This window comes from Bubalus kerabau, chromosome 7 (genome assembly GCF_029407905.1).
Source record: "Bubalus kerabau isolate K-KA32 ecotype Philippines breed swamp buffalo chromosome 7, PCC_UOA_SB_1v2, whole genome shotgun sequence".
Taxonomy (NCBI): domain Eukaryota; kingdom Metazoa; phylum Chordata; class Mammalia; order Artiodactyla; family Bovidae; genus Bubalus; species Bubalus kerabau.
In genome coordinates, this window is record NC_073630.1 from 111,794,372 (window position 1) to 111,821,320 (window position 26,949).

The window sequence follows — 26,949 nt, forward strand, 5'->3', positions numbered from 1 at the left end:
CTCAGTCCCCCTTCTGATGTGTATTTCAGAAGATTTCTGTGTCCCTTTTCACTTTAAGAAAACTCTGCTATACAAAAGCTCCTGAGTGATCAAGCCTGGTCCCTGATCTTGAAGCTAAATCTTCTTCTTTGGAGGTCACGAATCTGATGCCGTTAACTATAAGGTATCATCTCGGAGGTTCGTCTGGAATCTTCAGGACAAGGTAAGAACACTCACAGCTCTAGACTCTCTGCTTTCTCAGTATACACATTTTCTGCTTTACTTTGCTAACTCTCCGGTATGCTTCTGTGAATGAATGACACGCTGTGAGCAAAGTAAGCAATGAGCCCTGATTGCAGTGCTTCACATCGACTAAAGGCAGCCCCAAAAAGGGGAGTCTTGTCAGGGATTTATACCGACTTGCCAGTACCAAGAGATACCCAACATCCCTGCAAGGGGAGTGGCCAAAGATTGGCAAAGCGTGTGGACTGAACTTTTCTTTCTCGGTCATCTTTTTCCCAGTCTCTGACCACTTCATAATTGCATGGGGAATTAGAACTACTAACCTAATCTATCGAATTATAGACTTCCAAGGGAATTGTGATCCATGCTGTTACTATGTACTTTTACTTAGACACCAAGTATGGAAGCACCTATCCTTGTTAGGAGCCGAAATTTACAAGAGCGTGTTTGGGAGTGAGGCGGAGCTCTAGCTCCAGGAATGTCTCTCAGGCTAGAGGTCACTCTCTTGGCTGCCTGCCTCAGGGGCCAGCGACCTGAAAGTGAGTCTTTGTCATGGCTATGCCACCTATCTATGTGGATAAAAGTACTGCTGGTGACCATGAGATTTTTGGAGACACAGATCAGGAGTTCCAGGATCTGGTCAGATTGGAAGTGCAGTGGGCTTCTTCCTTTGGTAGTGTTAGCTCTTAGTGGACCAGAGGAGCTCTCTGGTGGGTTTTGTCTCAACTCCTTACATATTCTTTTGTGGAATCTGTGGAAATAAGCTGGAAGGCTTGGTCCTGATAGCTTGAGGACATAAATCACTCTTTTCTCACTGGCTGACACTTTCAGTATCACATATACTGATGTGGCAATGACTCAACACTTCTACTGTGGTCAGGACTGTACACAGGAGTGTGCATGGGCACATGTAAGATGGCTGCTTCCCCTAGTGGTCCTAGCTTGGGAAACATTCTGGGCAAGCTACTCTGCTCCACCCCAGGTGGCATCAGAGGAAAAGGGCAAATCAAACAAATGTCTTGGTGTTAAGAAACTGAAAATCAATCTGTGATGCCATCAGGTCTACCCCTGGTGCCTCCATGATAGAACTGGGAAGGATGAGTATAGAGCCTGCGTCAGTAAGGGACAGACTAAGTCCGACCAGGGAAAGAAAGCTTTGGTGGAAAGTCTGCCTACACCCCCATCTAAAGCAAGGAGGGATGCCTCCAGTGGAAAGAAGACACAGCTGTAGATGCTGCTTTTTTCTCTCTTATGCTGCTGCTGCTCAGTTGCCCCAGTCATGTCTGATTCCATGCAATCCCATAGACAGCAGCCCACCAGGCTCCTCTGTCCCTGGGACTCTCCAGGAAAGAATACTGGAGTGGGTTGCCATTTCCTTCTCCTTATCTCTCTCTCTCATAGATGGGAGCTAACAGTTCCAGAACCACTTCTTTAAAATGTATTTTTAAAAACTGGGACAAGTTTGATCCCCAGAATTTAAAAAGATATCACTCTGTGATACTGAATGGCCACAGTATCCTTTGGAAGGCAGGGAATGCTGGCCAGTTGAAAGGCCTCAATTATTACTGTTTTACAACTAGACCAGTTCTGTAGAAAACAAGGGAAATGGGTAGAAGTGACATAAGTGGTGCTCTTTATCTCTCTGTGAGACATGCCAGACTTGTGTCCTAAGGGTACAGATTTGGCTGTGAAACCTTCAGCTCCCTCCTGTCCTCTTACTTTGCCCCTGTATCTGGGGTTCCCAACTGAACAGGTTGAGAGTCAGGGCACCCTTCCAGGAGGGGTTGCCTCGGTCTTGGTAGAAATTCAAACAGTACCAATTGCGGTTGAGACTATCAAGAGGATCCAAAAAATACATAGAAGCCTTTATGGGGCTACCTTTACTTTATGAGCTTACTTGAAAAGAAATAATGTATGTCTTGGGACAGACGCTGACTCCTGATTCGGGAGCTTGAATTTTGGGGAAAACTACTGCTTTTGGAGATGAATGGCTTGAATGTGAGACAAGGGGAAAGAGTGAGCATGAAGTAGCTCCCCTCCCTACTGGAAGCCAATCAGTCCCTATAACAGAGACACTTTGTCAAGTGTATTCTTGAAAGACTCAAGTGAGTGCCGCTAAGACTTTAAAATATGCTCAGCTGGCTGACATGGAACAGGGAGAGAAGGAAACTCCTGGTAAATCCCTAGATAGACTACGGGAGGCTGTCCACAAGTTTACTGATGTTGATCCTGAAAGTTCAGAGGGAGAAATGATCTTTAAAGATAGATTTATCACTCAGTTGGCTCCAGATATTTGCTGTACATTACAAAAACAGGAGTTTGGACCAAATCAGTCTTTGAAAAACTGTTAGAGCTGGCTCAGATGGTGTATTATGGTAAAGAATATGAGGAGAAAAAAAGAACCAGACAAAGGACCAAAGGCCCAACGAAGGCTGTTAAATCTGCCTTGAAACAGCCTGAGAAAAATGCCCTGAAGGACTCAGGTAAAAAAGGATAGGCTTGCTATTACTGTGGAAAGGAGGGGCATCTCAAGCAGGATTGCCCTCAGGCATCTAAGGTGCCCCCAACTCCATGTCCAGTCTGCAAATGATCATATTGCAGAAGACTGCCCACTGAGGTGTAGGCCCCAGGGGTCGGACTCCCAAGACATTCGGGACTGAAGGTGCCCAGGGGTCCCTAACCAAGACCTATCCTAATAACACCTGAGGAATCCCTGGTATTGATAACTGTGGAGGGCCAATCAGTCAATTTTTTTTTGGACACCGCTTTCCTTCCCATTCACTACTGCAGTGGGGCTGTCTGGACAAGCCAAATGCTATTATTTCAGTCATACTTAAAGCTGCAACTGGGACTCTGTGCTATTTTCTCGAGTTTCCAATCATGCCAGTCTCCCTCACCTCTTCTGGGGAGGGATATGCTGAACAAGGTCCAGGCCTCTGTTTTCATAAATGTGGGGAACCTGCTCTTTTAACTGAACAAAATGTAAGTTATAAAGTGTGAACTGATGGGAAAACTGTGGGTCAAGCACAAAACACTGTTCCTGTCATTATCAAGCTCAAAGACCCTCACCTATTTTCCCATCAAAAGCAGTATTCACTAAAGCCTGAGGTTAATGAATGGGCAAAATCTTACTGTACTGCATTCTCATAATGTTAAGTGGGATCTTAAACTCTAAAGTTCAGAGTGACCATGGCTCCATCTTTAAAGATGCTGTAACTCAAGGGGGTATTAAAAGCTCTAAGATTAGAATATCACTCACACTATTCCTGGAGACCCCAATCTTCAGAAAAAGTTGAAAAGGCTAATGATATTAATAAAAGACATCCGTGTAAGCTAACTAGGAAACACAAGACAGTTGGTTTAAAGTTTTACCCGCAGCTTTAATGAGGATTCAAACTGTCCCTAAGAAGAAGGGACTATCTCTATGACAAACTGTTTTTATGCACAGATATTGTCATAGATCCTGAAGTCACATAGTTAAAATTAACTACGTGACTCACCTTTTAGCTTTTCAACAGACGTTACCCAGGGGTTAACTCCTGACCCAGTCTTTGAGTCAAACAAGCCACTGTTTGAGCTAGGAACCGAGATGGGCCTGAGAATTTAGGTGGGCTTGCTTCTGTTGACTCCAAAAGTCCTGAGTCTGTTGGTTGACCCTCAAGACAGCGCCTTCCTGTCCTGCACTCATTCCTACATTGCTTTCCGCAATGAGTCTAATTGCTGGATCTGCGGAGCACTCCCCTCCTCATCAATTGAACACTTCCCATGGCAGGTTTCTCCTTTTCAAGGAAAGGACTTTCTTCAACTCTGTGATGCTGTCTAACAATCATAAGATGGACTGCTATAACATATTGTACCTTAACTATGGACATAGTGTGACTTTTAATTTTGATTATGTTTTAACTTGGTATAATAACTATTTTGCCTTACATCTGTAACTGTAAAAAGGAGTTTGTTTCTAACCATCTGAAAGCATTTAAGTTACAAATTTTTGTCCAGGCTCCTATCAGTGCCACAACCTCCTCCAACTATTACTTGGGGCTCCTGGATCAGAGACCCTCAATATGAGTATTAGGAGAATATATTGGCTCAACAATTTAGGGACAATGCCCCTTTCCCTTAGATACATAACTCCTAAAAGAAAAGGGTGGGGGCACTCTTTCTGGCTCCTTCTGATGTCTCTATCAGAAGCTTTTTCTATCTCTTTTATATTTAATAAAACTTTATTACACAAAAGCTCTGAGCAATCAAACCTTGTCTCTGGCCCCAGATTGAATTTGTCTCCCCCAGAGGCCAAGAATCTCAGCATCTTTTTATGGTTTAACAACAACCTTTTAACTGTTTCAATACCTGTAGTGATTGTGATAACAGTATTGAATTATTTATAATGTAGCTGGTTGTAGTTATCAGTACTATTAAATTGTCAAAATCTAATAAAATTTATTTTGTGATTATTCATAAAATTGTGGAGGACAGGGACACTAACATCATTATGCTGGCATATGGAAAAATTTATTAGCTTCTGTAAACCAGCCTTTTAGAATAAGACCTAAAACCTATATGGGAATCATATGTGATGTTTTCTCAAATATTATATTCACTTGAGAATAAAAATAGAGAGAAATAATTTTGCTGTTTGGTAGGCAACTCTAGCATTCAGAAATGGAATGCATCAAGCATGTTCAAGTGAATCAATATCCCTCAGTGTGACTTGAGTATAAATCAAAATTTATGAACCAAATATGGCATACTGTGACAAAATTGAATAAATAAGAGAAAGTGATACTACAGAAATAAACATTTCTATATCAGGATGGCTGGCTATTATTTTTATCAAATGGTGGAAAAAGCAGTGCCAGAGAAACACTTGCATGAAAAGGATAATTTGCTCTTCCCTAAAAATTGAACATGGCAGCTAACTCCATCAAATCACAATAAATGTTATTTGTGGCAGATAATAGTACAAAAATCATAAGTAGATATATTCAAGAAAGTGTACTCAGAATTACATATTATCTTAAAACATAAAAGGTTAAAGAAAATCAGCTAATAGAATCTCCACATTATACAAATGTGAGGTGAAGTTATCTTGGCTAGGGTCAGAAAGCTGGTTAGTAACAGAATTTACAGCATCAGCTACATACAAGTCATTACAAAGTTTATATTTCGTATCCATGTCTCTCTCTCCTAGTTACAAACTACATCAACTATTGTTGTTGCTTAGTTGTTAAGTTGTGTCTGACCCTTTGGCAACCCCATGGACTGTAGCCTACCAGGCTTCTCTGTCTATGGTATTTCCCAAGCAAGAATATTAGAGTGGGTTGTCATCCTTCTCCAAGGGATCTTTCTGACACAGGGGTTGAACCTGCATCTCCTGCACAGACAGATGGGTTCTTTGTCAATGAGCCACCAGGGAAGGACCATGTCAACTATACTTGTGAGTTCACCACATTTATCAAATGAAAATCTGTATTGTGTCCAGCGAAATGAAATTTTTGATGGGAAAAAAAAAAAAAAAAAAACAACTTTTTTAGTTTAGCTTGTTCCGTGAAACATTTTGTGCATATTTATATTAAAATTATTTAGTGTTCATTTAAAATTCAAATTTATGTAGAAGTCCTGTACTTTATCTGACAATCTATATATTAGGAATTCCCATTTGGATGAAATTTGTACATCTTTAGGTCAACATACTCAAAATCAAATTTTTTATTTTCCACCTTCAAACTCAGCCTTCCTCTATGGCACTGTTCTTAGTGAATTTGGGTTTGATCCCCAGGTCCAAAAGATCCCCTAGAGAAGGAAATGAAATCCACTCCAGTATTCTCGCCTGGGAAATCCCATGGAAGGAGGCGCCTGACAGACTACAGTCCATAGAATCACAGAGAGTTAGACACGACTGAGTGAATTCACTTTTTACTTTCAATGGATTTATCTGCCGCTACTTTAGCCTCTTAATCTATTCATGACTTTAGGAAAAGGAATGGGTGAAAAAAGGTCGCTCAGTCGCATCTGACTCTTTGTGTTCCCATGGACTCTATAACCCATGGAATTCTCCAGGCCAGAATACTGGAGTGGGCAGCTTTTGCCTTCTCCAGGAGATCTTTCCAACCCAGGAATTGAATGGGGGTCTCCTGCATTGCAGGTGGATTCTTTACCAACTGAGCTATCGGGGAAGCCAGACACATGTCCCTGGGGGCTCAAACAGTAAAGCATCTGCCTACAAGGTTGTAGCTATCAATGTTCACTCATTAATGCCAAAGAAGGACCTAAAACATTCCCATTCAGAATCATTCCCAGTCTGGTCCCTGCTAGCTACAGCTAACTCAAGTTGGACAGAAAACCTTTGCCCTCAACAGTGTAGATCAGGGGTTTTCAATCACTGAATAATATTGCCCACTGATTGCTTTGTAAACAAAGCTGCATTAGGGCTTATCCATGCCCATATGTCTGTATTTTCTTTGTCTGTCTCCTTGCTATAACTCTAGATACACAAAATTATTCATAATGTTTTTGAACTTACAATACTCTATCTCAGTAGTAGGACAAAATTAGCAATCTCTTTGCAGAATGTTGTTTCTTCCAACATAAGCCATGACAATTCTCCTTAAAAACCCCACTCCTCTTTTATATTTCAACAAAAAGCACCTCTGCTTCCAGAAAACCTCCTGGTCTACCAGAAAGTATGAGGTCTCCACCTCTGGGTTCACTGGGACATTTCCTCTCTACCTCTTTGCTCTGGTTATCCCATTTGATATTTACAGAACTTTATCTTTTAAGATAGTGAAGTCACTCAGTTGTTTCTGACTCTTTGTGACCCCATGGACTACCAGACTCCTCCATCCATGGGATTTTCCAGGAAAGAGTACTGGTGTGGGTTGCCATTTCCTTCTCCAGGTATCTTCCTGACCCAGCGATTAAACCAGGTCTCCCACATTGCAGGCAGATGCTTTACCATCTGAGCCAACAGGGAAATGCATGCATCATTCCCTAATCTAGTGTCAGCACTTAGCAGAGATAGCTTGAAATAGGTGCTCATTCAATGAAGTACTGGAAACCTGAATCTTGTGTGCAGAACCTAGTCCCTGAGATAATCTCATTTTTCCAATGTCCTCATTTATCCTGTATTGACAGCTTTGCTTCAGGCCTATGAATGTGTATCTAAAATATGCTTATTATTGACACTGTAATGCAAAATCGGTTTCTGAAATTAAGAATTATGTCTAAAAGGTTAGAATAAATCTGCATAGTTAAAACCACCTTCCAAAAAAAGGTATTTCAGGATACACATTAAACACATAAAAATCAACAAGAGAAGGTGCAAAGTCAACAAAAATATTGAAAGAAATATCTCTCAGTTGCCTGAGAACATTTGCTAGGTATGAAATCAATTTTCTATCTTTGGTTTGTTATTATTACTATTGTGTTGTTGTTGTTTCCCATTAATTCACTTGGTGTTGCATAGAATGGGAAGCTGGTTTGTCAATATACACATTTTTAAATACTGGAAGTCAAATTGTGCCATTGAAAATGTAAAATTGAACCTCTTTTCTAAAGGAAGGTTGTGTGCATGTGTGGTAAAACGCTTCAGTCCTGTCTGACTATGTGGCCCTACAGACTGTAGCCCACCAGGCTCCTCTGTCCATGGGATTCTCCAGGCAAGAATACTGGAGTGGGTTGCCATTCTTTTCTCCAGGAGATCTTCTCAACCCAGGGGACAAACCCATGTTTCTTATTTCTCCTGCTTTTGCAGGTAGGTTCTTTACCACTAGCACTACCTGGAAAGCCCAAGGCAAGGGTAGGGACACTAATATCCTCATCCCAAGAAATGTTATTTAAAATGCATTATCAAATATATATATATATGATATACATATTATATATATATATATGATCACAAAGGCACTTAAACAGAAGAAAACAGTAATTTTACTGTTAACAATTGAGAGGAAGATTAATTGGGGGAATAGACGTGGGAGGATGGAACACAAATTGCTCTTACTAAAGCAATATTTCATGCAAAGATGGGCACAATAAAGAACAGAAGTTGTATGGACCTAACAGAAGCAGAATGGCACCCCACTCCAGTACTCCTGCCTGGAAAATCCCATGGATGGAGGAGCCTGGTGGGCTACAGTCCATGGGGTCGCTAAGAGTCGGACACGACTGAGCAACTTCACTTTCACTTTCACGCATTGGAGAAGGAAATGGCAACCCACTCCAGTGTTCTTGCCTGGAGAATCCCAGGGACGGCAGAGCCTGGTGGGCTGCTGTCTATGGAGTTGTACAGAGTCAGACACAACTGAAGCAACTTAGCAGCAGCAACAGAAGCAGAAAATATTAAGAAGAAGTGTCAAGAATACACAGAACTACTATAGCAAAAAAGATCATGACCCAGATAACCACCATGGTGTGATCCCTCACCTAGAGCCAGACATCCTGGAATGTGAAGTCAAGTGGGCCTTCGGAAGCATAGTTACAAACAAAACTAGTGGAGGTGATGGAATTCAAGTTGAGCTATTTCAAATCCTAAAAGATAATGCTGTTAAAGTGCTGCATTCAATGTGTCAGCAAATTTGGAAAACTCAGCAATGGCCACAGAACTGGAAAAGGTCAGTTTTCATTCCAATCCCAAAGAAAGTAATGGCAAAGAATGCTCAAACTACCACACAATCATCTCACGTGCTAGTAAGTAATGCTCAAAAACTGCAACCCAGGCTTCGACAGTATGTAAACCATGAACTTCCATATGTTTAAGCTGCATTTAGAAAAGGCAGACGAACCAAAAGTCAAATTGCCAACATACGGTGGATCATCAAAAAAGCTAGTGATTTCAGGAAAAACATCTATTTCTGCAGGTCAGGAAGCCATAGTTACAATTGGACATGGAACAACAGACTGGTTCTAAATAGGGAAAGGAGTACTTTGAGACTGTATATTGTCACCCTGCTGATTTAACTTCTATGCAGAGTACATCATAAGAAATGCTGCACTGGATGAAGCACAAGCTGGAATCAAGATTGCAGGGAGAAATATCAATAACTTCAGATATGCAGATTGACACCACCCTTATGGCAGAAAGCAAATAAGAACTAAAGAGCCTCTTCATGAAAGTGAAAGAGGAGAGTGAAAAAGTTGGCTTAAAACTCAACGTTCAGAAAACTAAGATCATGGCATCTGGTCCCATCACTTCATGGGAAATAGATGGGGAAACAATGGAAACAGTGACAGACTTTATTTTCTGGGGCTCCAAAATCACTGCAGATAGTGACTACAGCCATGAAATTAAAAGACACTTGCTCCTTGGAAGAAAAGTTATGACCAACCTAGACACCATACTGAAAAACAAAGACATTACTTTGCCAAAAAATGTATGCTTAGTTGAAGCTATGGTTTTTCCAGTAGTCATGTATGGATGTAAGAGTTGGACTATAAAGAAAGCTGAGTGCCGAATAATTGATGCTTTTGAACTGTGGCATTGGAGAAGACTTTTGAGAGTCTCTTGGACTACAAGAAGATCCAACCAGTCCATCCTAAAGCAAATCAGTCCTGAATATTCATTGCAAGGACTGTTGTTGAAGCTGAAACTCCAATACTTTGACCTTTTGATGTGAAGAACTGACTCATTTGAAAAGACCCTGATGCTGGGAATGATTGAAGGCAGAAAGCGAAGGGAACGACAAGGAATGTGATGGTTGGAGGGCATCCCTGGCTCAATGGACATGAATCTCAGTAAAGTCTGGGAGTTGGTAATGGACAGAGAAGCCTGGCGTGCTGCAGTCCATGCAGTCGCAAAGAGTCGGACATGACTGAAAGACTGAACTGAACTGAAAGCAATATTTGTAAAGACATTGTAGAGTTATGTAATAACTACCTTAAGAGCTAGATACATAAATTGTTAACAGCAGATGAACCTGGACAGTAAGATTAGCAATGGGGAAGTGTAAAGTAGGAAACTGATATTTTTCATCAAAAAAAAGAAACTTTTATATGATCCGTGGGTGTTTTTTAATGTCATATACTTTTTGATATTTAAGTGATTTTTAAATATATTTTCTCCTTAGATCTTATCCCTGTAACAGCGTTTGTGAGTATTTTAATCCTTTATTCATGGACTCACATTTCAGTTATCCTTATTTAACTCTAAGTCCCAGAATATTCCCTGAACGATTGGGCATTATATTTCCTGTTTTATTTACATTCAGCTCGATATTTGCCACAAAACAAGTGTCTAACTCTGAAACATTTTCATGCAGTCTTCCAGAGGTCTTCAGTAGGACTGAGCCCCAGTTGACCTCATAACTGTTCATTAGTATACACTGTATTGAGAACCTTGTATTTTCTGCTTCACTTTCCCATTTCCTACTGGTTCAGCCTGTGACCCCATTGAAAATAGACTGTTTCACTCAGAGCCTTTTATCAAGATTTTTTTTCAAGGGAAACACAAGCTATGATAATTGGAGCCAAGAATAGAATTATTTTCAGTAGAAACCAAGACCCAGGGTTACATTGCTAAATGGCCAAATGGCAACAAGACACCATAGTGGGTGGTAAGTCAGGTTAATAGAACTGTCAACCATGGTGGATGGTGATGGAATATATATAGGTGTGAGAATATATACTGGGTTATGGAACAATGGGAAATTTAAGAATTCTGGCTGTTAACAAGTGCCCTAGAGCTCTGAAAGAGAAAATGCTTGTCTTAGTTTAGGCAACTATTAAACAAGGGAACACTGGAAGAGCAAATAAGCCTTAATGGAAAGTTTTAAAAAGACTGTTAACTTCACCTGGAGGATAGACTTTGCTAAGTATCAGACCTGAGACTTGATTATAAGGGTTTCAGAGTTAGGTTGAAGGCTGAATTCACAGACCCAGCAAGTCTTCTGTAATAAATTTAGGTCCGTGATAAGAGAAGAATAGAACGCTGAAATCCAGGATGGGAATATTGGGCAGGTGTGTTTGAATCCCAAGATTTCCTTAAACCTATGCTGAAAAATTGCCTTTTAATAAAAAAAGAGAATCGTCTCTCATTGCATAAAGACCATGCAAGGACTTTACCCAAGGTTAATGTTAGCCAACAGGATAATTAACCTTCTCAAGATCTGCTCCTCCTTTCATTGTTCTCAGTCAATAGTTAATGTTAACATGGTCAGAATGAAGGAGTTTAAGAGGGACACAATCAGAGACCAGTAGAGCATGCCTCAGGATAGATACAGAGGGTCCAGCACAATGTATGTTTGATGGAAGATAGTTTATTTGTATGAGGGCACTCTTCACTGTTTTAGGATTTACTACTCCTACAAGGATACCTAGTATACTTCTGAAATTGGTCCTTGAGGCAGAGAAACAATGATGGTCTACAAAGAAATGAAGGAGAGATGACAGAATAGCTTTAGCAGATAGGAATGGAAGATTTCAGAATAGTTGAGGCTCATAGAGGTAAAGTGGATACAAATTATTAGAGGTAATAATTGCAGCCATGAAATTAAAAGACACTTACTCCTTGGAAGGAAAGTTATGACCAACCTAGACACCATATTAGAAAGCAGAGATATTACTTTGCTAACAAAGGTCCGTCTAGTCAAGGCTATGGTTTTTCCAGTGATCATGTATGGATGTGAGAGTTGGACTGTGAAGGAAGCTGGGCACCAAAGAATTGATGGTTTTGAACTGTGGTGTTGGAGAAGACTCTTAAGAGTCCCTTGGATTGCAAGGAGATCCAACCAGTCCATTCTAAAGGAGATCAGTCCTGGGTGTTCTTTGGAAGGAATGATGCTAAAGCTGAAATTCCAGTACTTTGGCCACCTCATGCAAAGAGTTGACTCATTGGAAAACACCCTGATGCTGGGAGGGATTGAGGGCAGGAGGAGATGGGGACGACAGAGGATGAGATGGTTGGATGGCATCACCGACTCAATGGACATGCATTTGGGTGAACTCCGGGAGTTGGTGATGGACGGGGGGGCCTGGTGTGCTACAGTTCATGGGGTCGCAAAGAGACGGCACGACTGAGTAACTGCACGGAACTGAATTCAACAAAAAAAGATTACAAATTTTTTTAATGTACAAGGAAAGCATGTGTCAGCTACTACAATGGAAAATCACTCTTCCTTACCCAGTTTCCAAACATAAACCAGTTGTTGAACTCTAGAACCTACTGAGTGAAAGATCATATCTGTTCAAGACACAGTAGATACTTCTTCTCAAAACAGCAGCCTATAAAAGTAAGTTTTTTTATTTATTTTTAATTAGAGGATGACAGCTTTACAATATTTTTTTGGTTTCTGCCACATATCAGCATGAATCAGCCATCAGTTCAGTTCAGTTGCTCAGTCGTGTCCGACTCTTTGTGACCCCATGAATCTCAGCAAGCCAGGCCTCCCTGTCCATCACCAACTCCCAGAGTTCACCCAGACTCACGTCCATTGAGTCAGTGATACCATCCAGCCATCTCATCCTCTGTCATCCCCTTCTCCTCCTGCCTCCAATCCCTCCCAGCATCAGAGTCTTTTCCAATGAGTCACCTCTTCACATGAGGTGGCCAAAGTACTGGAGTTTCAGCTTTAGCATCATTCCTTCCAAAGAAATCCCAGGGCTGATCTCCTTCAGAATGGACTGGTTGGATCTCCTTGCAGTCCAAGGGACTCTCAAGAGTCTTCTCCAACACCACAGTTCAAAAGCATCAATTCTTTGGTGCTCAGCCTTCTTCACAGTCCAACTCTCACATCCATACATGATCACTGGAAAAACCATAGCCTAGACTAGACGAACCTTTGTTGGCAAAGTAATGTCTCTGCTTTTGAATATGCATATCCCCTCACTCTTTAACCTCCATCCTACCTCCCATCCCATCCCACCCCTCTAGATTGTCACAGAACACTGGGTTTGAGCTCCCTGCATCATGAAGCAAATTTCTCCTAGCTATTTAATTTTACATATTGTAATGCATATGTTTCAATGCTGCTCTCTCAGTTGATCCCACCCTCTCCTTCTGCTACTGTGTTCACAAGTCTGTTTTCTATATCTGCATCTCATCACTGCACTGCAGATAGGTTCATCAGTTCCAGCTTTCTATATTCCATATACATGAATTAATATATGATATTTGTCTTTCTCTTTCTGACTTACTTCACTCTGTGTGATAGGCTCTCGGTTCATTCACCACATTAGAGTGACTCAAATATGTTCCTTTTTTATGGCTGAGTAATATTCCATTGTGTACATGTACCACAACTTTATTCATTCATTTGCCAATGGACATCTAGATTGCTTCCCTGTCCCAGCTGCTGTAAATAGTTCTGTGATGAACACTGGGGTGCATGTGTCTCTTTCAATTATGGTTGTCTCAGGGTATGTTCCTAGTAGTGGGATTGCTGGGTGGTATGGTAGTTTAATTCCTAATTTTTTAAGGAATCTCCATACATAGTGGCTGTATCAATCTGCATTCCCACCAGCAGTGCAAGAGGTTTCCCTTTTCTCCACATCCTCTCCAGCATTTATTCTTTGTAATTACGTTTGATGATGGCCACTCTGACTGGTGTTAGATGATACCTCATTGTAGTTTTGATTTGTATTTCTCTAGTAATGAGCTATGTTGAGCATCTTTTCATGAGTTTATTAGCCATCTGTATGTCTTTTTTGGAGTAATATCTGTTTCAGCAATCTGCCCACTTTTTGATTGAGTTTTTTTTTTTTTTTTTTTTTTTTCGGGTATTGAGCTGAATGAGCTGTTTGTATACTTTGGAGGTTAATGCTTTGTCAATTTTTTCATTTGCTATTATTTTCTCCCATTCTGAGGGTTGTCTTTTCACTAGGAATAAGCCTACCTAAAGAGACAAAAGACCTATATGCAGAAAACTTTAAGACATTGATGAATGAAATCAAGGATGACACAAACATATTGAAAGATATTCTGTGTTCCTGGATTGGAAAAATCAATATTGTGAAAATGACTATACCATTCAAAGTAATAGGTAGATTCAATTCAATCACTATCAAACTACCAATGATATTTTTCACAAAACTAGAACAAAAAATTCATAATTTGTATGGAAGCACAAAAGACCCTAAATAGCCAAAGTAACCTTGAGGAGAAAAAATGGAGCTGGGGGAATTAACAGGTCTGAATTTAGACTATACTACAAAGTTATAGCCATCAAGACAGTATGGTATTGGCACAAAAAAAGAAATATATTGTTCTAATGGAACAAGATAGAAAGCCCAGAGATAAACCCACATACCTATCTTTGACAAAGGAGGCAAGAATATACAACAGAGTAGATAGTCTCTTCAATAAATGATGCTGGGAAAACTGGACAGCTCTGTGTAAAAGAATGAAATTAGAACACTTCCTAACACCATGCACAAAAATAAAATCAAAATGGATTAATGACCTAAATGTAAGACCAGAAACTATAAAACCCTTAGAGGAAAATATAGGCAGAACACTCTTTGATGTAAATCATAGCAAGATCTTATATGACCCACCTTTCACAGTAATGGAAATAAAAGCAAAAATAAACAAAAAAGTGAAAGTGAAGTCGCTAAGTTGTGTCCAACTCTTTGTGGCCCCATGGACTGTAACCCACCAGGCTTCTCCATCCATGGGATTTTACAGGAATGGGTTGCCATTTCCTTCTCCAGGGAATCTTCCTGACCCAGGGATTGAACCCAGGTCTCCCACATTGTAGGCAGAAGTTTTACCATCTGAGCCACCAGGGAAGCAAGTGGGACCTAATTAAAAGCTATTGCACAGCAAAAGAAACTAAACATATTTTTTTTAATTGAGGAAAAATTATCTGGATGTTGATAAGGCCATTGGATACAGGATCTGAATTACCACTGGTAAAATAGAAATGAAGACAGCCTCATTACTTCTTTTAGAGTGTGGATATACGGACTTTTGACCCAAATATGTGCCATCTCAGTTTCTGAAATGATTGGGTCATTTCCTCAGCCTCATAGCACAATCCACATGGATATATTTAGCAGCTGGCAGAACCATCATCGTGTTCCTTCATCTGTGGATGAAGAGCTATTATGCTATAAAAGTCCAAATAGAAGCTTGTAAAACTGTCTGCATCCCTCATTTACAGAAAGTCAAAAGTGCTGGTGCATCCTAGATGAAGTTGCACAGATAATGCCATCTTCAAAAACTTAAATGATGTAGCAGTGGTGGGCTTCATTATATCCTGCTTAATTCACTGATATGGGATGTATGAGTTAAAAAAAAAAAGATGGATTTTGACAGATGATGGCAAGCTTTCATAAATAAAGTGGTAGTGATGGTTTCTGTGTTTGGAAATATACCTTTTCTAAAAGAAATCACCATATGGAAATATATGACCTTAGAAACTATAAAACAAGTTACTGATTTGGGGAAACTATTTGTTTCAATACCTATCAGGAAGGCAAATCAGCTGTTGTTAGCAGTCACTTGGAAAGACAGCAGTACACCTTAACAGCCTTGCCTCAGGGTTATGTTAATCTCTTGCTCTGTAGGTCAATGGGACCTTGATCATCTAGACACATTGCCTTGCACAAAACTATTCTCAGCAAACTTTTACTGTAAAAAGTCAAATAGGAAATTTTTGAGGCTTTGCAGGCCATGTTTGCCTGGTGGTTCAGACAGTATAGAATCCACCTGCAATGCAGGAGACCTGGGTTTGATCCCTAGGTTGGGAAGATTCCCTGGAGGAGGGTGTGGCAACCCACTCCAGTATTCTTGTCTGGAGAATCCCATGGACAGAGGAGCCTGGCAGGGGCAGTCCATTGGGTTGCAAAGAGTTGGACATGACTGAGTGACTAAGCACACACACAGACCATGCGATCTTTGTCACAACTCCTAAAATCTTCCATTGAGCAGTCATAGACATTATGTAAATAAATGAGAATGATGGTGTCCTGATAAAACTTTATAAATGAAAGCAGATGACAGGCTGCGTTTGGCTTGGAAGCTGTAGTTTTTATACCTCTGTACTACACCAACTGTATCATATTAATTTGACCTGGAGATTGTGAAATGTCAAGCACTCTGGAAATACTGGAAAGGTACCTACGTATCAAGGGAATGTTAAACCCTAAAAAGTTTTGGTTAACTGACATATCTGTGAAGTTTTTAGAGGTTTGAGAAATTGGGTAAAACTGAGGCATTTCTTATAAACTCAATTTCAGGGTATTTGCTCTGTACTTTCTAGGACTAAGAAACTGGGACAGTGCTTGGATGGTCATTTTGAGTTTTAAAGATATTAATACCATGAACCATTTTAGTAATATAACTCAGAATCAGTTCTTAGACATTCATTAAGAAGTCAGTTTTGAGTGTGACTCGAACAATAGAGCCTTCTCTAGTAAGTTCAGGAAATGGTTCAGTTTGGATGCATTCAAGAAACTGAAGGTATTTATGTGTTATCTGTGGTAATCCACAATATTGACACTCTGTAAAACTTCTGAAGACAGGCAGTGTTCTTTGTACCAGAGCACTATTTGGTTTTGCATGGCAAATACAACAAGCCACTGTACCTTAATAGAAAGTCTATAATAGACCATGAGACATCTAGTGAGTATGCAATGTGTATGTTCATATGTGAGTTCACATAAAATATCCTTTATACTCTACAGTGAGTCCCTTATGAGCTAATTATTTTCAGGAGAGTATAGCATTAATCCATCATATTATGGAAGTGGTACTGTGTGAGCTGGGCATGAGTATGGCAGGAGAGTACAAATAATTTGTACAAATGGGTGTACTATATATTTATATCACTGACTCTCATGGCCAATCCTCTCCTTGGCTCATCATGTGACCCTATTGAGGGTTCCCAGGTACTGGCTGCCTAGAAGAATATCCTGAAACTGGTTCATTAATGGGTCTACTCCATATGTTGGTATGAACAGAAAATATACAATTTTTGAAGTACAATCCCAATCATGTATATATATATATATATATGAAATACAGTGGTGATGGCCATTCCTCCCCAGTGGGCAGATCCTTGGCAGTACATCTGTTCTTCAACTTGGTGGGGAAGTGATTACAGATAAGAATACACACAGAGATACTTGACCAGTGATAAATGACTTAGCCTGAAAAAGACTGGAAATTGAGGATAACAAAATAAGAAAATTGTCAGGAAGACACTAGGGGATAGACCTGTGAGACCAAAAGGTGTAAATATTTTATCTCAAGCGATGCCCACTAGAAAGAGTATTCATCTCAGCAGAAATGCTAACCAACCAGATAAACAGGATGAGCTCATACAGTTAGAGTGCAGCCACCTGCCCTTATTGCTCATCCCAGAGAGCAATCTACCCAGAGAGTGAGCATCCATGATGGTAGGAATGGTGGTCATTCACAGCCATGGGGTTGCAAAGACATGGACACAGCTGAGCTACTAATATACATGGCTGCAATATTACAGGCTTCCTTGACCAAGGCTATAATGATTATCCTGCTAATGTTAAATCTATCATTAGTAAAGTTAGAAATCAAGCCCTTGCTATGGTAATATATAATTATAAGACAAATTAGCCACTTAGAGACAAATTACATAAGAACTCTATCACTTGAATAGGACTGGCATCTCATCCTTACAAGAATTGGTGTATTTTCTGGATATGGGTTGGTCATCCCTGAGCATATTGTTGAGACATTATATTCATTCCTTTTGCATCAAATGTTTCTGTGTATTACTGATTTGGTCACATCATATTAAGAAAAACTGTTTTGTTTTGGTTTTTTTCCCCCATAGACTTTATCTGGCCACTGGAATAGACTGAAAGTACCAATGAATTAAGTATGTAGAAGCAACATTCAACTCATTATTAACAGAAGTTGGGTGTTTAACAACATCAGTTCCCTTGTTTCTTGGGTAGGAGAATCTTGAGGTGTGTCCTTTGCAGTTTTCCAGAGGTCTCTAGCAAGACTGAGATCCTGTGACACACGATGGTAACCAGTTAATTAGCAGAACTTTTATTGACTTTTCTTCCCTTTCTTATCTTACTTTCCCACCCCCCTCCTTCCATGATTTCTGGCATCACATCACAAAAAAACCACTTGCATTCAACTCCTTGTCTCGTATTTTTCTTCTCAAGAATTCCTAACTTAATACATTTGTATTTAGAAAATTGTCCATAAGGCCAAACTAGTTAACTTCATTTGTAGAATATTTTTTTCAAAACATCTTTATTTATTCATTGGACAAAGATTTTGGGGGTATATTTTATGCATGTCATATATCTCTGATCTTAAGCAAAGCACAGACTAATGACTTGAGAGACAAATAAAGCAAAATTAGAATGCTACTTGACAAGTCCTTAAATAGAGAATTACAGGAGCCACAACAACAGCGAGGCAGAGAGAGCTTACTTCAGAATTAGTTCAGAGATCAGGGTATCCTAGTTGATACTGTGATAGATTGAAGCTTCTCCATAAGTAAGGAGGTTGGGAAGGCTAATTTAGCTTTTAGGACTTAATGGGACACAAATTATGGAAGAACATTTTGGGCCAAAGGAGCAGCATATGAAAAAATGCATAAATGTGTCCAGAGGAGAAAAGAAACTATACTTTTGTTCTTTTCATTTACTTATTTCTTTAGAGACAAGGAATGGCATTGAAGGATTTATTATTTTGATATCTTATTTTTGTGCCTTTGAATCTGCTCAGTCAACATTTATACAAGAAAAAGTACAGTTTCCAAACTGACTTAGTGAATATATTTTGAGCCTGCTAGAGTTTTTTCTTTTTTTTAGTAATAAATATTTTATATGGTGAATATGAGATCAGGAAGATAAATGCTCCTAATGGTAAATACATATCTGCAACTCCTATCTCTCAATGGTATCATTTGATTCTAGGACCTAAGGAACAACATACTTTTGATCACTTCTGTTAAAACCAACTTTATCACATGCATTGTGTAAAACAGATGTGTGTGTGTGTGTGTGTGTGTGTGTGTGTGTGTGTTAGTGATGGTGATGGTGTTAGTGGAGGGTGTTCCCTGACTAGACTAGAAATAGAAAGTCTCCTCAATTCTTCCACCTCCCCAGGAAATGTTGGAACAGATTATTCCTCCCTTCTTGCCACTCATCACTCACTACTCTCTGAAGCCTGGAAGATGGTACTGGCATGTGTGAAAGCTAGATATTTGTTGGCTATTGGTATTTGTTGATTACTGATGAAAGTTGATAATGCATGTTATGCCCTTTGTCTTTCTTTTTTCCAATACAATCCAAATGTACATCAACTGGTGAACAAATAAACAAAATGTGCTTGTTTTTCCCACACAATGGAATACTACTCAGCAACAAAAAGAAATATTGACACATGCTACAGTGTGGATAAATCTTAAAAACATTATCATATATGGAAGAAGCCACACACAAAAGGCCACATATTGTACTTGCTTTGGCAGCACATATACTAAAAATTGAAACAATACAGAGAAAGCTAACATGGTCCCCACAAAATGATAACATGCAAATTCATAAAGCACTCCATAGTTTTTCATGACAATGGCAAAAATAGTGTAATATGTCAATGCATCAAAATAACACATTTTACATCTTAAGTTTACAGTTGCTACTGCTGCTAAGTCGCTTCAGTCGTGTCCAACTCTGTGCGACCCCATAGACGGCAGCCCACCAGGCTCCCCCATCCCTGGGATTCTCCAGGCAAGAACACTGGAGTGGGTTGCCCTTTCCTTCTCCAATGCATGAAAGTGAAAAGTGAAAGTGAAGTCGCTCAGTCATGTCCAATTCTTTGTGACCCCATGGACTGCAGCCCACCAGGCTCCTCTGTCCATGGGATTTTCTAGGCAAAAGTACTGGAGTGGGGTGCCATTGCCTTACACATCAAATGTATTTAATTTTAAAAAGACCACTTACTGTATTGTTCCATTTTATGAAATGTCAAGAATAGGCAAATCTTCAAAGATAGAAAGTGATTTAGCTAGGACTGTGGGTATACGTGAAAGGTGGGTTTGAGAGGTAAAGGCTAATAAGCATTGCATTTCTTCTGAGAGTGATGAAAACATTTTAAAATTAGAGCACGTTGTGCCTTTTGTCTTTCTTTAAAGGAATCTATCCACAAGCTGAACACGTTTCCCAGTCTCCTGCTGTGACGTATAAGTTTCCTACTGTCCTCTTTTTTTTTTTAATTTTATTTTATTTTTTAACTTTACAATATTGTATTGGTTTTGCCATATATAAACATGAATCCGCCACAGGTATACATGTGTTCCCCATCCTGAACCCTCTTCCCTCCTCCCTCCCTGTACATCCCTCTAGGTCATCCCAGTGCACCAGCCCCAAGCATCCAGTATCGTGCATCGAACCTGGACTGGCGACTTGTTTCATATATGATATTATGCATGTTTCAATGCCATTCTCCCAAATCATCCCACCCTCTGGTGTGGAGAAAAGGGAACCCTCTTACACTGTTGGTGGGAATGTAAACTAGTACAGCCACTATGGAGAAGACTGTGGAGATTCCTTAAAAAACTGGAAATAGAACTGCCTTATGATCCAGCAATCCCACTGCTGCCCATACACACCGAGGAAACCAGAATTGAAAGAGACACGTGTACCCCAGTGTTCATCACAGCACTGTTTATAATAGCCAGGACATGGAAGCAACCTACTGTCCTCTTGAATGTCCATCTGTAACAGGGCTCAGTTCCTAGAAGAGGAATTGAGAATCCTTATTCTGACTTCAGAGATAATACTTTGCCAAAAAAGGTCCATCTAGTCAAGGCTATGGTTTTTCCAGTGGTCATGTATGGATGTGAGAGTTAGACTGTGAAGAAAGCTGAGCGCCAAAGAATTGATGCTTTTGAACTGTGGTGTTGGAGAAGACTCTTGAGAGTCCCTTGGACTGCAAGGAGATACAACCAGTCCATTCTGAAGGAGATCAGCCCTGGGATTTCTTTGGAAGGAATGATGCTAAAGCTGAAACTCCAGTACTTTGGCCACCTCATGTGAAGAGTTGACTCATTGGAAAAGATTCTGATGCTGGGAGGGATTGGGGGCAGGAGGAGAAGGGGACTACAGAGGATGAGATGGCTGGATGGCATCACTGACTCGATGGACATGAGTCTGAGTGAACTCCTGGAGTTGGTTATGGACAGGGAGGCCTGGCGTGCTGTGATTCATGGGGTCGCAAGGAGTTGGACACGACTGAGCAACTGAACTGAACTGATTTTGACTTCAAGGTCAGGCTTCCAACAGTTAAATATAAGAAATAAAGTGGATTATGTGTTTTAATGTTTACCCAGTTCCTATATGTCGGTTGGTCTATAATCTGGTGGGCAGGAAGGCAAAATTATTAGGTTCCTCCAAATTTCAGCAGGTTTTCTTTCTTCTGATGGTTACAAGAACACTTTGTTTTCCTTAGCACAAGGCGTATTATATCTGGAGCTGAAACCAGTCAGCTAGAGCTGAAAGTTATTGTAGGGAGCACGCAGTGAATGACTCAATTCATAGGAAACTCAGGTCTAGATATTTTAAGTGATTTTCTAAAATCATATATCTACTTGGAGGAAGAACTATGGCAAGAATTTAAGTCTACTGATACTTCAGGCTATTTTTCATATACTCTGACTTCTCAATAAATATGTACTTAATAAATAAATAAATGTAATACTAAAAAATATAGTAACATTCCCTGGCTTGTCAGATGGTAAAAAGTCTGCCTGCTATACAGGAGATCTGGGTTCAATTCCTGGGTCAGGAAGATCCCTTTGAGAAGGAAATGGCAACCCACTCCAGTACTATTGCCTGGAAAATCCCATGGACAGAGGAACCTGGCAGGCCCTGTCCATGAGGTCGCAAAGAGTTGGACATGACTGAGTGACTAAGCATATACATTAGCCTATTTACAGGATACTGTCATATGAATGCATTAGACCTTAAGAGAATAGAGCATTTTAATACTAATTTCACTTCCAGAACACTTTCTGGAGTTCAGTGCAAGCAGTATTATACTTCGTAACTGTCTCTTGATAACAAAGGGAATTAAAGTGGACTTACAAAAAAGGAGCAAAAAAAGTGAACTGTTTCATCAAATGATTCATATTTATTTGGGAAAACCAGCCTGCAACAAACCAGCACATTACCAAATATACAGCATTGGTTACAGTGGAGTTTCAGGGGTAGATCAGGCAATCAGAAGTGGATAGACAGGGGAATCTCTCTAGAGAAACTGAAAAGGCATTGCAGATCCCTGAGCCTATCTGTAGAGGTGGTTAGATGGCTAAAGGCATCTTAGTAGACAGGATAGATAGAAGCCAGGTAGCTGGGGTGGGAAGGTCTGTGGAAACAGAGAAAGAAGAGGGATCTTATAGATGAATGCTGGGGAAGAAAATGAGTGGGTGGGTGTCCTTGAGCTCCCCAATTAAGGTGAGATGAAGAGATTTATTACTCAATCAGCAGTGTACACATATGTGAAAAGGAATCATTTGGTATACATCACTTTTTTAAATTAATTTTTTATTGGCTCATAGTTGCTTCACAATTTTGTGCTAGCTTCTGCTGTTCAGCAAAGTGAATCAGTTGTATGTAGACATATACCCCTTCTGTTTTAGATTTCCTTCCCATTTAGGTCACCACAGAGCTCTGAGCACAGTTCCCTAAGCTATGCAATAGATTCTCATTAGTTGTCTATTTTTTACATAGTATCAATAGTGTATATACATCAATTCTTATTTCCCAATTCATCCCACCTCCCTCCCCTCTGCCTTGGTGACAATTTGTTCTCTACATCTGTATCTTCTATTTCTGCTTTGCAAATAAGATCACATATCATTTTTCTAGATTCCACATACATGCATTAATATGCAGTATTTGACCTTTTTCTTTCTGACATACTTCACTCTGTATGACAGTTTCCAGATCCATCCACATCTCCACAAATGATCCAAATCCATTCCTTTTTAGGGCTGAGTAATATTCCACCAGATATATGTACCACACATTCTTTAATCCATTCATCTGTTGATGGACATTTAGGCTGCTTTCATGTCCTGGCTATTGTAAATAGTGCTGCTATGAATATTAGGTTGCATGTATCTTTTTGAATTACAGTTTTCTCTGGGTGTAGGCTGAGTAGTGGGGTTTCTGGTCTCATAATATTTACCCTGGGTTTAAAATGTATATTCAGTTCGGTTCAGTTCAGTCGCTCAGTCATGTCCGACTCTTTGCGACCCCCTGAATCGCAGCACGCCAGGCCTCCCTGTCCATCACCAACTCCAGGAGTTCACCCAGACTCACATCCATTGAGTCAGTGATGCCATCCTCATCTCATCCAGCCAGCCTCATCTCCCTCTGAGGGGAGATCCTCAGCCATCTCCCCCCTTCTCCTGCCCCCAATCCCTCCCAGCATCTCATCCTCTGTCATCCCCTTCTCCTTCTGCCACCAATCCCTCCCAGCATCAGAGTCTTTTCCAATGAGTCAACTCTTCGCATGAGGTGGCCAAAGTACTAGAGTTTCAGCTTTAGCATCATTCCTTCCAAAGAAATCCCAGGGTTGATCTCCTTCAGAATGGACTGGTTGGATCTCCTGGCAGTCCAAGGGACTCTCAAGAGTCTTCACCAACACCACAGTTCAAAAGCAACAATTCTTTGGCACTCAGCTTTCTTCACAGTCCAACTCTCACATCCATACATGATCACTGGAAAAACCATAGCCTTGACTAGACGGACTTTTGTTGGCAAAGTAATGTCTCTGCTTTTGAATATGCTATCTAGGTTGGACATAACTTTCCTTACAAGGAGTAAGCGTCTTTTAATTTCATGGCTGCAGTCACCATCTGCAGTGATTTTGGAGCCCAGAAAAATAAAGTCTGACACTGTTTCCACTGTTTCCCCATCTATTTCCCATGAAGTGATGGGACCAGATGCCATGATCTTCGTTTTCTGAATGTTGAGCTTTTTTTTTTTTAATTTTATTTTATTTTTAAACTTTACATAATTGTATTAGTTTTGCCAAATATCAAGCTTTAAGCCAACTTTTTCACTCTCCACTTTCACTTTCATCAAGAGGCTTTTGAGTTCCTCTTCACTTTCTGCCATAAGGGTTGTGTCATCCGCATATCTGAGCTTATTGATATTTCTCCCAGAAATCTTGATTCCAGCTTTTGTTTCTTCCAGTCCAGCGTTTCTCATGATGTACTCTGCATATGAGCTCTTCTATATCTTCTAAAGCTTGCCAGTGTTTAGGTTTACTCCATTTCCCATCAGTATACAATATTTGAATCAAAAGGCAGCTTCTCATTATCCTATATAATTCTCCTCCTCCTTCCCATCACCTCCCTTTAACACTTTCATCATAGTTTTCTTACAAATGTTGCTTCTCTTCCCTTAATTTCCCACAAGACTCAACCAAGTTGACCTTTACTACACAGTTCAAACATAACCTCATAAATAAGTTTTATCTCTTTCTTCCTCCTATGAACTCTTCTAACATGTAGCTATAACCTGTGTGTGTACTTGTGTGTGTATTTTTAGGTTTATTATTCCACTAAATTTGTCATTTCTCAAAGGAATGACCCAAGTAATTTAAATCTGTATTTGTCAGTGCAGCTAATGGGCAGACTGTCCAAGACTTGTGACTTCTGTATGAAGGTTTTTCTTCCTCTTAACAATACTGCAGAGGGTGACTGTAGCCATGAAATTAAAAGACACTTACTCCTTGGAAGGAAAGTTATGACCAACCTAGAGAGCATATTCAAAAGCAGAGTCATTACTTTGCCAACAAAAGTCCGTCTAGTCAAGGCTATGGTTTTTCCTGTGGTCATGTATGGATGTGAGAGTTGGACTGTGAAGAAGGCTGAGCGCCGAAGACTTGTTGCTTTTGAACTGTGGTGTTGGCGAAGACTCTTGAGAGTCCCTTGGACTTCAAGGAGATCCAACCAGTCCATTCTGAAGGAGATCAGCCCTGGGATTTCTTTGGAAGGAATGATGCTAAAGCTGAAACTCTAGTACTTTGGCCACCTCATGCGAAGAGTTGACTCATTGGAAAAGACTCTGATGCTGGGAGGGATTGGGGGCAGGAGGAGAAGGGGATGACAGAGGATGAGATGGCTGGATGGCATCACTGATTTGATGGACGTGAGTCTGAGTAAACTCCGCGAGTTGGTGATGGACAGGGAGGCCTGGCGTGCTGCGATTCATGGGGTCGCAAAGAGTCGAACACGACTGAGCAACTGAACTGAATAGAGTTGAGGCTTTAAGTGCACCTCATTATGGAGAGGCGCCATTTTGGTTTCAATGCATGGGAGAAAAACATAACGTCTTTGCTTTTTTTCTAGAAACAGATGAAAGAGGGAGAGATGACAATTCAATTGTTCCTCCTGATATTAACACAGTTGTATTAGTAACAGTGATATCAACAACTAACTTTAATATAGCCTCTTTCCATCCTTAAGAGCTATGTGGTTGCAAACACTACCTCATATGGAGTTTCAAAATGACGATTTTATTCTCATTTTCATGATACAAAAACATCCAGATAAAGTCAAAATTGTATATTTTTCTATTTTTAAAAAGGAATCTTATTTACAAGATTAAAAATCTTTATAACAAATTACTTTTAATGAGAATCTATTCTATATCATTTACTAAGCATCACTCCTAGAAACTATCATTATTTTCATTTTATAGATGAAAAAGCTGAGTCACTTGTTCATTGCTTCAAAGCTAATAGATACCAGATCTGAAGCTACAAGCACGTGTTCTGAATCTAAGCCTGTACTAATTTCAAAATATCTCACCACTTGAAAGTAAGATAAAGCACAGAAAGAAAATAAGAAAAGAGAAATAAGAAAGGTGTGTAGAAGGCACACATGTGAGTGTGTAGAGACTCACTTTTTTTTTTTTTAAGGACACAGGAGGACTATGTAGAAGAGCACTCAGTAGACAGAACATCTTTGACTTCCCTAGTAGGAACAAAAATGATTTTCAGGAAATGCCAACTGAAACATTGATGCCAAAGCTAAGCTTATGGAAATTCCCCCCCTGAGTAGATCCTTGTATTATTTTTATTTGATTCTTCTTGGGACATCTAGGGTTATTTCCAAATTCATTACCTTTCAGTAACAAACTATATTCTTATAGAAATACTCCAGTAAATGTCTTTCAGGATCATGTAATTCCTTTATGGGTTGTATGGGGAAACCCTCTGCCTACTTGATTTACAAAACGCAGATGGTTAGTAATACTTGAGTTGTTATTGATGCCTCCTGACATCTTTCTCAGCACCCTTAAAGAGAGTGGCATAATTCTTTAAGACATAATATTACACTTAGGAATTGCTTTAAAAGATCATCAATCTTTTGTGCATGACTCTGAACACTCAGCTAGTGTTAAATAAACCATGACTAGAAATGAAATTCAAAATACTTTGAGTGATTTCTGCAAAATGTTCTCCATTTGCCAATTATGTCCTACCATATTTCATCTTATCAGTTATTCATTATTCTTGACTAAAAATACAGTTATGACAAACAGTATATCTCAAAGGAAGTTTCATGATTTTCCAAAGAAATACGATCAATATGTCCCAGCCAAGCCATCCTTTATATTTTGCACTTGGTGGAAATAACATTGTGAGTGATGATGATGGTGACTTTATTTGCAGGTGTTGACGAATTTGGCTATTAGGAATATAAATATAACTGAAAGGAATATCAAAACAAAATGGCATAGTTATCAAAAAGATGTCTGCTAAACATG

The 26,949-nt window shown here is 39.8% G+C and overlaps 1 long non-coding RNA gene and 1 other non-coding gene across 3 annotated transcripts in view; both read left to right on the forward strand.

Moving 5' to 3' along the window:
- The window catches only part of LOC129658117 (uncharacterized), a 51,968-nt gene continuing 25,019 nt past the window's right edge, over positions 1–26,949 (forward strand). Inside the window, exons 1-2 of one of the 2 annotated variants that reach the window (XR_008717277.1) lie at positions 1–202; positions 17,973–18,017. This is a non-coding gene — a long non-coding RNA (uncharacterized LOC129658117). The remainder of the gene's footprint in view (positions 203–17,972; positions 18,018–26,949) is intronic. The other variant, XR_008717276.1, reaches the window with a different exon arrangement.
- Positions 19,619–19,726, forward strand: LOC129658204 (U6 spliceosomal RNA). The gene has a single exon (XR_008717307.1). It is a non-coding gene; the product is annotated as a U6 spliceosomal RNA (small nuclear RNA).